Genomic DNA, 12,247 nt, shown 5'->3' on the forward strand with positions numbered 1-12,247 from the left:
CACACAGCTAGTAAGCTGCAGAGATGAGATTTGAACCTCAGACTGTCTGACACCAGAACCTCACCATTAGCTAGAACATTTAATTGCTCCCAAAGAATAAGGAGCAATGTAGAAGTGACAGTTTATTTCTCAGAGTAATTGACATAATTCAATTCTAAATTATTCCGTAGAAAACACCCCCTTATAACTTTAAATTAATGGTTTTATCATTTAGAAACTCTCATATTCTTTCTAGTTCCATTTGAGAATTAAGCATTGTAGGACTACTCTGATATTCTATAAAGACACGTGTCTTTCTTTAAATGACAACAGATATTTTTCCTGTGTGTTATTGATGATTTAGGGGTTCAGCAGCTAAGGTCATTTATTTATTTATTCCACCAGTCATTTAATAAATGCTTATTTTGTGCCAGAAGTTGTGCTTGCAGTGAACAGCCAAGATTAAAGACTCCAACTTTCAAGGAGCTAGCAGTCTCTAATGGAAAGGTAAAGAAATTAGTTAGAAAATACAGAATTATCTGAAAATTGAAAGGGTGGTGTTGATGGACAGACAATACATGAAGTAAAAACTTATTTCAACACCCTTGAGTTTGGTTTGGCATCTGGATGAACTGAGGCAAAAAAAGAAACAGAGATGGAGATGACAGACAGAGAGATGAATGGGGGAGGGAGTATTTTAAGTCAATCTCAAGCTTCTTCTTAAAGACCGAGCTAAATGATAAACATCAGAAAACAACATAAAGTATGGTAATATTTGAGTAACATAAATAATACTGATAGAATTTAGACTGCTTGAGGATTAACAGAAAAAACCAAGTTTAGAGAAAAAGAGGGACAATCATTTTATCAAAGGTAGACAAAAGTCAATGAAAGATTATTTGTAAAAGAAAGCCTTACTTAAATTTGACATTTATAAATATAAATAAAGATCACTGTCACAGTAGTGTGAAAAATGGCTATAAATGAATAAATAGGAGAACAAGGGAAACATTAAGAGAGGGCTAGAATAATGATACAGGAATTACGAAAAATGAATGAAGGCATCACACACGGATCTTGAGAAGCGGAAGCCACCTTAGAAAATGCTAAAAATATAGAACTTATAGGATGTGTATAACTAATTGTGGGAGATAAGAAAAATAAAAAATCAAGTTTGACTCTCACAGTCCTCTCACAGGTAATTTAGTGACCTTTCTTAAAGACTAGAAAATATTAAATTGGATAGGAGCCAATTAGGGAAAGAGTATGGAAATAAAATAGAACATCCAAAATGAACTTGATGGTACCTCAAAAGTAAGGTAAATATATAGAATTTGGAGTGATCCAGGTACCTATGAGTAAGAGAATAAGACCAAAGCCTGTGGTCACTACTACTCAACAGATAGGTAACCTGAAAATGTCTTACTACAAGGGAAGGAGAGTTACTTCCCAGAAGGGAGAGAAAAAGTCAATAATACCAAATGAAGGAGGAAGAAATATATTATTAGGTAATATATTACCTAAAAATTACCATTGACTTTAACCACCAGAAGTTGATTACTGTCTGACAAAAGAAGGATAATGGCAGAAGTTACTATATAGAAAGTAGAGGAAAGAATGAGAGAGAAAGATGGGTATTACACGTGTGTCCACTGCTAGGAATTGTATTTTATCTATTAAGAAAAGAGGGAAATTTTTTTTCTTTTTTTTGAAATGAGGTCTTGCTCTTGTCCCCAGGCTGGAGTGCAATGGTGCGATCTTGGCTCACTGCAACCTCCAGAGGGAAAATTTTTAAATGTAAGAGTAACATAGGGTTGAGAGGTCATTTTAAGTTTAAATAAGGAAGAAACTAGACATTCTTCACATGAAAAAGAAAAAGAATCAGATAAGAGGAAGGAACAAAAGTATAGTGTAAGTGAGCTATTTATATGATGGAGTGAGGTCAAGGCAGAAATGTAAACTTTCAGACATGAGATAGTGAATTCTTCCATGAAAACTAAAAGGGATCATGGATGTTGAATGTTTAGGGTCAACTTTTCTTCCTGTTGAACTTTATTATTTCCTTGTTTCTTTGTCTGTGAAGTAGAGGATGGGATGAACACTGTTGTATACAGTGTTGAAAAATATGAAACAGAAGACTTAAGGAAATTGGTAAACTAATTAAAATAGCGGTTGGGGTTGTGTAAGAAGCGTTTAACTAAAAACATGGAGAAAACTCAGAAGACAGCACTGGGCAAGTTGGCTGTATTTTAGTTTCAGAAGAGAGGTAAAAAAATCCTTCTCAGAACCAACAGGCCAATTATCTCTAAGAACCAGTGCAAATTTTTATTGGCTTCACTTTTTTTTTTTATTTTTAAAACTCAATTTTATATTTTCTCCCATTTATTTAGTATTTTGTCAGAAAAAAATGATTCCTTGCTCCTCATACTTTTTAAGAACAATAGATAAAGCTAAACATGAAGATCTGAGGTACTGAAACAAATTAAATGAGAGTATTCGTGTGCTGTTTAAGGGCTGTCTGAAGTCAACTTGGAGGGTTATATAAGGAGGCCTTGGCTTGTAAAGATTGCCCCAGATCAAACTGAGTAGTTACAATAATTCACTGAAAATTGCTCCTGAGTTATTGCATCCTACTGCTGACCACAAGGAAAAACAGAAAAGAAAAATTCCAAAAAGACTCAAGTCAGCAACTTGTGGTTAATGTCCCCTTGGTTTATGTTACTCTATCTATTTCATTTTCTTTTTCTAGATGGCATTTGGAGTGATATTTCATTTTATGATTTTTTCAGATGATTCATGTGGTAAGTTTATCAAACAATTTGTTAGGTTTTGATGTCATTTTTTAAGTAAGAAAATCTAAAAGATGCTTGAAAAATTCTTGGCATGCATTATGAATGAGGACAACACAATCTAAAATGAATGGTTGCTATCACTTTTTATTTATGTAACACCTTTTCCCAAGTTTTTTAAAGTATTATTTTATTATTAATGGATAAATATTTGTGATGTTTGAAAACATATATTATACATTGTGGATGATCAAATCAGGCTAACAAATCCATTCCCTAAGTATTTTATTTTGATCATCATTATTGTTATTAAGGCCTTAATTGTTGTATCTGCCCTTTAAGGTTTCGAGTTATATAATTGGGCTTAATTTTATGATAATAATCTATGATGAGAAACATTATATGGAATATAGTATTAGCCAGTTAGACAAATATACATGAAACCATTGACCAATTCTTTGCTTCCTTCTCCTCTCTCCCCTTCGCAACTTCCAATAATCACTATTTGGTCTCTACTTCTATGAAATCACGTTTTTTTTGAGACACAGTCTTGCTCTGTCGCCCAGGCTGGAGTGCAATGGCGCGATCTCGGCTCACTGCAACTTCTGCCTGCCGGGTTCAAGCGATTCTCCTGCCACAGGCTCCCAAATAGTTGGGATTACAGGTGCCCACCACCATGCCCAGCTAATTTTTGTATTTTTAGTAGAGACAGGGTTTCGCCATGTTGGTCAGGCTGGTCTTGAACTCCTGACCTCAGGTGATCCGCCTGCCTCAGCTTCTCAAAGTGCTGGGATAACAGGTGAAATAAACTTTTTAAGATTTCACACATGAGTGAGATCGTGAGATGTTCATCTTTCTGGGCCTGGCTTATTTCACTTAACATAAGATCCTCCAAGTTTATGCATGTTGTTGCAAATGATAGGATTTCATTTGATATTATGTCTGACTTTTCTAGTGCTTGTGTTGTAAACCAAAAGTAAAATTCTAAGCCCCCAAGCAACTGAATGGATCCCCCTCTCTGCCAAAGGTGTCCCCAAAGAAACCTGAAAAACTGGGCCGTGGGGAAGGAGTAGGGATTGGACATGCCTCATTATACCCTCCTCCCTTTGGAGAATAGACACAATTAACCAGCATTAACATTAAAACAGATATCTTAAGACTGACCAAACAGAATATTTCTAGCAATAAGATACCAAATTCCAATCAGACTCTGGTGTAGCATCACATGTCAGATAGTGAGCTCTGAAGGAAATCAGTGTATTTTACCCCCAAATATATTTCTTTGACATATTTTGAAATGCCCCTGAAAAGCTGTCTGTTGTGGCAGAAATGTACATTCTGTGGAGAATCTCCATCCCTTACCGGATCTTTTCCAGATAGTTTGACACATTTTAAGGACTAAAAAGAGACTTTCACATCCGTTCTCTCTGAAGTCTGCTACCTAAAGGCTGACTCTACTTGACAAACACTTTGGTTTCTATACCCTACCCCCGATCGCCACCTTACCTTAATTCAGGCTGAATCGAACTTTTCAAGCAGTTCTTAACTCTTTCAATCAATTGCCAATCAGGAAATCTTTCAATCCACCTATGACCTGGAAGCCCTCATTTCCAGGTGTCTCACCTTTCTAGGCCAAACAAATGTATACCTTACATGTACAGATTTATATCTTTGACTGTAGCTTCTCTTTTCCTAAAATGTATAAAATTAAGCTGTAACCTAACCGTCTTGGGCACATGTTTCTAAGACCTCCTGAGGCTGCATCACAGGCCATAGTCCTTAACCTTGGCAAAATAATCTTCAGACACTTTTTGGTTTACTATATACGTATGCCATTTTCTTTATCCATTCATCTGTAGACAGGCATTTAGGTTGATTCCATATCTTGGCTGTTGTGAATAATGCTGCAATAAACATGGGTGTGCAGATGTCTCTTTCACACACTGATTTCATTTCCTTTGGTTGTATACCCAGTAATGAGATTGCTGGATCATATGGCAGTTCTATTTTTAATTTTTTGAGGAATCTTTCTACTGTTTCTCATAATGACTGTACTAATTTACATTCCAACCAACAGTGTAAAAGAGTTCCCTTTTCTCCACATCTTCACCAGCATTTTTTATTTTTTGTCTTTTTGATTATAACCATTCCAACTGGGGTGAGGTGATATTGTGATTTTGATTTGCATTTCTATGATGATTAGTGATGTTGAACATTTCTTTCGGGTATCTGCTGGTCATTTGCATGTCTTCCTCTGAGAAATGTCTATTCAGGTCTTCTGCCTATTTTTATAGGAAGAATACATTTTGGTGTTCTATCACACAGTAGGGTGACTATAGCTAATAATAACGTAGTGTATATTTCAAGACAGCTAGAAGAGAAGATTTTTAATATCGTCACCACTAAAAAATGATAAATCTTTAAAGTGGTGGATGTGGTAATTACCCTGATTTGATCATTTTACTATGTATACATGCACTGAAACCTCACCTTGTACCCCATAAATATGTACTATTATTATGTGTCAATTACAAATAAAAAATTAATTTAAAAATGGTTGAATCTCTATGCCAAAGATTTACAATGACTTTATTTGAAAAGCACTGATGTAATGATAGGGATTCTTCTAATAAAGTATTTCATAATTAGGGAAGTTGTAATTTGCTAACAGAGCTCACAACAGCTGCCTGTGGAATAAGACAATATGCTTTTCCTCTCCCTACTGGGCCTAATTCCCCAGTAACCTTATTGAAAATGTGCATGGGCTACAAAACTAAAGATTAACTGTCCAGGGACCTGCTTCCTGGAGCTTATTTGAAGATTAAATCAAATGGCAGACAATATATATTTGGTAATACGGCTCTGTTGCAGTCTTTTCCCGTGTAGTGCTAAGTGTAATAGAAGGAGATGACACTTTATGGCTATTAAAAAAAGATTTTTCTAAATGTGAAATAGTTTTGTTCTCATGCTGAAATAGAAATGAATAATTTATTTCTTCATAACCAAAAGCATTTTCTGCTTTTTGAACATATAATAAAGACTCTCTAATTACAAATTTTCTATAATTACAAATTGTTCAGCCTTTTAAAAGGTGATTATTATTCATTATCTATTTATTTCATAACAAATGCCACTAACAGTGTTAAAGATAAGTTTAAAATGCCAACTAAGCTATTGCAACATTTTAATTAAACGGAAAGCAGTTTTTATATATATTTAAAAACATAGCTTTTAGACTACACATTAGTAAATGCATTTTTATTTAACGAATCATAGAAAGATAGATGAAGATGCTCTGCTTTTAAAAATATTATATTTGGAATGCCTGTGCAGAGACACTGAAGTGTGATTTGTCCTCATAGCAGACAGCTGAAGAACAAGTGACATTCTTACACAAAATCCATATTGGTGATGTATTTAATTACAGAGCTGATTGAAATTGACAGCTTTAGCGACCTACGTTTGCACTTGTGGTGATTGATGTATGCTTCAACTCTGGTTACTTTTAAACCAATTCACATATTGCTCAATACTATAATATCCTGTCAAATTGCAAACTACATTTTTACAAGTGGGGTACTGGAGAGAGTGCATGTTTAATTAAAATGAGATAGAGATGAATTGTTTAAAAACACCTATACAACTGTTAAACTGGGACCACTGTTACTTGAAAGTGAAGTGAAAGAAAATTCAATACACTTACTCAGGCATTTATGTTCCCAGAGTCATCTTTTCTCCTCTAAAAATATACTTGACTGCTGTTCTTGTAAGAAAGAGGTCCCAGAACCTTCTATTGCTATCTCGAAAGCCTTGCTTTCTTTGATATGATGTCAGCCTTTAAAAATAAGTAAAATTCATGTCTTAGAACAAGGAGGGACCTTAATGATCTTGTAACCCAAATCTCCTGTCTGTTTTTGTCTGGTTGTGTTTCTTTGTTACTCTGGCTAGACAGCTGCTACCCAGAGAGGTAACTTGTCTGTAGAGGTGCACAAAATTGGTTTTACTGCATAAAACTGGGGCTGGAGTTCACATCTTTTCTGTTTCAGTTCAATGTACTTTCACACTATACAGAATTCCCTTCTGTAGATACTTTTCACTCCTTAACTCACTTTGTTGGCTATGGACATATTAGGATTACAGCCTTTGATATCCAATGATCCACTTAACTTAGGCACTTTTAATTACATTTTAAATAACAGTAAAAAGAACCATTGATTGAATCTTGCTGTATACTACACTCTGAAATATATCCTTAATATACATTACGTCTCACAACATATATGCAAGGTAGGTGATATTGCTGTCCATTTATTGATGTGTGGTGAGACTAAGGGAAGTTCAGCAAACTTAACAAATGGCCTTGGGCACTAAGTAGATGAAATTTGAATCCAGTTTTGTTGAGTACAATGCCCACAACTCTTTTTACCACATAACACTATTTTCTCATACCAGAAAAAAAAAGTCTTGAAATAGACTTCTTGACTGTCAGAATGATAAATAACTCTTGAAGGAGGTTGTCACATATCTAATTGTTAAGAATAGGGATCCACAATCTTGGGTGGTTTACATATACATCTTTCCGAAATGTAAGATTGCTGGGTAGCATAGTCTCCAAAGTCTCTTTCCCAGATTAGGAATTTATGCCAGAATTAAATTTGTCACTTCATTAAAATATACTAGTTTTGACAATGTGAGGATCATTGGAAATTTTAAAATTATACAAACAAAATAGCTTAAATCACCATTCCAACTACTTAGGCAAGCCAGTACCTTTCCCAATATTTCTTAGTTTCCTTAATATATGATGAACTGGAGAGGAGTAAGCATAAATGTCCCTCCTGTTTTTATTGCCTCAAAATGTTTGCTCTCTTTTTAATTCCTTATATGGCAACTCATCTCTACTCCAATTCATTCCACTCATAAACTTATGCTTTCTTCTTCATTCCTTAAATTATCATGAAAAGATATGGCATAGAAAAATGGCAAAACAAGATAACTAAAATTAAATATTAGAAGTACTGCATATTTTAGCCATTCCTGTGCCAGGTTGGACTGTTTCTACTTAGACTCTACTTGTCACCACTTCCTATATCTGTTAAGAACTCTTTTTCATGTTTCCTGCTCTTGGACTATTGAGTTTTTTAGTTTTGCTATAATGCAATGCCATAGGAAACACAAGAATTCAGCATACAATTCATATATATAAAACAAACTTTCTTGTTTTGGTCCTCTCCCATTAATTGTTTTATTTCTTATCAAATCAATTTATAAATAAACATTATTAAAAATTGTAGACTAGATAAAAAAGTATATTTCTAATTTTTCCTCAAACTCCCCTATTCCCCTCACAAAATATTTAACAAATAAAAAAGGTTATAAACCCAAAGAATAGAAAAAATGGGGAGAAGTCAGGAGATAATTAATACCAGCAAATTTTTAGAAGATGAAAAGAAAAAAAAAAGCAAAAATAGGTAAAACTGAAGAACATACAACAGTTGAGCACAAACAGGAGCCATGAGATTTAAACCATTGATCTCTAAAAGAGTTTAAGAGTTGAAAACACCAGATTCTCTGGAACATAAATGAGTAAGGGGATCAAACAGGGTTCCATTTACAGAATGAGGCATTTTAAGCAAGAAAGGATGTAATACAGGAAATTAGTTTTTTTATGCTATTGAAAGAGCTGGTAGATTAGCTTCTGGACTGGCCCTCCTGAAAGATGAAAAGAGCAATACAGACCAGAAACTCTAAAGAGGTTATTTCTGAAGTGGCTGTGGAGTTATGAAATCAGGAAGGTACCCATAATTGCATTTTGTAATCATGCCACAACTGCTGCTTCATACTTAGAAATCTAGAGAACAGACTATGGAATTCCACGTGTCTAACTCATGTAGAGAACCCTAGCAGAAGGAGGGTATGATGAGATTAGGTGGTCAATCCACAATGTTTCCCTCAGTAGGTATGAGGAACAGGATTAAAAACATGTCCATTACAGTCATATTTTTCCCTCCTTATCCTAGGAGGCCAGGTGATTATTCACTGTGTACTCAAACAAGATAAGAGACATTTGTTTTTCTGGATAAATTTATTATAGGATACTTGACACCAGGGGCAATGAATGACAAGAGTGAGGCATTGTTCTGAAAACAGAGGAATCAAATACAGAGAATGATGAAACTTCATGCTCTTACAAAGAAAAAGCAGGCCATGCATAAGAGGGTTTAAGGGGTAAGAATCTGAATTATAGCTGCTATGGTCTGAATGTGTCCTTCAAAATGTATGTGTCCTTCAAAATATATGTGTTGGAAACTCAATCCCTAATGCAATAGTATTGGGAAGTGAGGCCTAATGGGAGGTGTTTAAGTCGTGGGGGCTCTGCCCTTGTGAATGGATTAATGATGCTATAGAAAGGGCCTAGGGGAGTAGGTTCTCACTCGTCGTCTGCTCTTCTGTCATGTGAAGAAGAAAGTGTCTCCCATTCCAGAGGATGCATTGTTCAAGGTACCATCGTGGAAGCAGAGACTTAGATCTTACCAGACTTTAGATACTGGCACCTTGATCTTAGACTCCCCAGCCTTCTGAACTGTGAGAAAGTAATTTCTGTTCTTTCTAAATTACCCAGTCTGTAGTATTCCATTATAAAAGCACAAAACAGACTAAGACAATGTCAGCTTTCTCAACTTAAACTCATAAGCTAGATAACAAAGGAACATTGACAGTAAGAAATTTCAATATAAATTTCTATAAACAAGCTATCAAAATATGAGGTTAACGTAAAAGTAGTTTCAGACATAATACCTTTTTTAAAAAGGCAGTGAGTGACTCTCTTGGAATTCCTGCTAGCTTGGAAAGCGATGAGACTAGATTGAAACAGAATGATTTAATACTCCAGGTGTAAGAGAAGCATAAGGTAATAAGGTAGGGTGAAGGTCAAGAAGCAAGAGAATGAAAAAAATAAATGGAAAGTGATAGATTACCTGATATACTGGGGAATATTAAGATTCTGTAATTTTGTCAGCACATTTGAAAACATTTAATAAGAGGTATGTAGGAATGACACAGAAAAATTTAAAGTATATTTTTATCTTCAGGAAAAACTAAGTATATAAAGTATATATTTGACAGATATTTTATGTCTGAATAATAATAGTCTCAATTATGTAAATCTTAAATATTTATTGTACATAATAATGACATTTTTCATACTGAGAGTTAAAGAAGTGAACTATGTACACGCTCACATAGAGAGCGTTGTTAGATTCTGTATGCATTTCAAAAATGTTACCATTGTATAATGGTGATATTTCAAAGAATCCAGAATTAAAAATTACATATATAGTTGTGTTACTTATATATTCATAAATCAATACAAATAGTATAGACTAAAGATTGAAGTGTATTGTGTCCTGGGAGTAGGCTGTGGTGAGGAAGTATATTAGAGGCAGTGGTTTGTTGCAAATCTTTTTAAATAGATGGATTTTAAAAATACATAAAAACATGACTTAAATTATGCTTTCATTGTACAGAAAAGTACTACAAATTCATTAAAAATAGCTAGAAAATACAGACTTTGTGTGTGAAGGAGCACGCTTTGTTGGGAAGCAGAGTGCTGCACAGTGACAAACAGACAAAGGCTGCCCAATGGGCACTTACACATCGTACTCCAAAAGACACACAGGATGTTTTACTAAGAAAAATCAATGGGAACAGGGATTCCCCTGGGCAACTCCCCCAAACTCATCCCTTTCAGGGGATGGGAAATCTCCCAACTATTTTCCTGATGGCAGCTGTGGCTCACTAGAAATAGATCCCCTTCCTGTTTCTTATAAAGAACATTTTCTTTCGATTTTTTGAAGTCTTCATTTGTTACTTTTATTCTAAGTTCTCTTAAGGCCTTCAGACCAGCTTTTGTACAGATTGCCTTGATGTCATCACCAGAGAGGTCATCTTTAGCCATGATCAAGTCATGCAGGGTTACATCATCGGCCACCCTCATCCTGCTAGTGTGAATCTGAATAATGTGCTTCTCATTCTTTTCATCGGGCAGGGGGACCTCGATCTTCCTGTCAATGCAGCCTGGTCTGATAAGTGCTGGATCCAAAGTTTCTATTTGGTTTGTGGCCATGATAGCTTTCACATCTCCCCTAGAATCAAATCCATCCAACTGATTCAACAGTTTCAACATTGTTCACTGAATTTCTCTCTCACCACCAGAATTTGAGTTGTATCTTTTTGAACCAATGGCATCAATTTCATCAATAAACATGATGAATGGTGCATGTTCTTCAGCAACTCGAAACAATTCCAGCGTGGGTTTGAGCCCATCACCTAGGTACTTCTGAATAAGTTCAGAGCCAACCACTCTCAAGAAAGTGGCTGGGGTTTGGTTTGCTGCTGCTTTGACTAACAAAGTTTTGCCTGTGCCCAGTGGACCATAGAGAATGACCCCCTTGAGGAGGCTTCATACCCATTTCTTCATAGTATTCAGAATAGGTGAGAGGAAGCTCCACAGATTCCAGATTCCTTAATTTCCTGAATTTGGTTTCCAATCCTCCAGTATTGGCATAGGTCTCCTGGGGGGCCATTTCCACCTTCATCACTGTGACCAGGGGATCCGTGTCATCCATCAGCACCCCTATCATGGCATGAACGTTGTGGTTGAGCAGGACCAAGCCAGGTTCCAGCAGGCCCTTGTCTACAAATGAAAGAATGCTGATGTAGTGTTCTGAGCCCACAGATGTGGACACGATGGCATGGTTGTCATGGGTGATCTCTTCCAACATTCCTCGGACATCAGGGTCCCCCTCAGATCATCTGCTTTTGATCTTTCTTCCTCTTGCTTTTCTTCTAATGGTTTTATTTGTTCCTGATTTCTAATGAATTCTTTCTCCATGAGAAGATAGTCTTTAATTCTTTCTAACTTGAATAATTTTAACTGGCACTGAGTGTGAGTTGTCACCAGTGGCAGTTTGTTGGCAACATCTGGTCTGTTTTCTTCTTTTGCCCTACTCTAGTTGGTACTGGAAGTTCGTATTTCTTTTTCTTGTCCTTATCATCCTTCTTGACCTCCAGGACCATGACCACCACTCTGACTTTGACCCATCTTGCCTTGGCACCAGACATTTTTAAAGGAAATAATTAAAATAGAACAGTCGATGATAATCACTAAAAGCATACTGATAGATACCCTTAAAGCTATATACACCTATATGATACGTACATATACATTTCTGCATTTCATTTATAATATCATCACTTGGCATTTAAAAAATTTCAAAAATGTATTTTGCATCTCAAAAAGTATTGTATAAAAAATATTATATTCACTCCTTTGGGGTATTTAGACTTTTCTTTTTTAATAATCATAAGTAAGGCAGAAATCATCATCACTTTACCTGAATAATCTTCTCAAAATAATATTTAATTACATTTTCTTCATCACAGTTACAATAGCTTTTTTAAACTGTTAAATATCTAAT

General features: G+C 35.4%; 1 pseudogene; it reads right to left on the reverse strand.

Moving 5' to 3' along the window:
- Positions 1 to 4,205: 4,205 nt before the first annotated feature.
- On the reverse strand, positions 4,206 to 11,871 carry LOC100440981 (26S proteasome regulatory subunit 4-like; annotated as a pseudogene).
- Between the last annotated feature and the right edge of the window lie 376 nt (positions 11,872 to 12,247).

This window comes from Pongo abelii, chromosome 10 (genome assembly GCF_028885655.2).
Source record: "Pongo abelii isolate AG06213 chromosome 10, NHGRI_mPonAbe1-v2.0_pri, whole genome shotgun sequence".
Lineage (NCBI taxonomy): Eukaryota > Metazoa > Chordata > Mammalia > Primates > Hominidae > Pongo > Pongo abelii.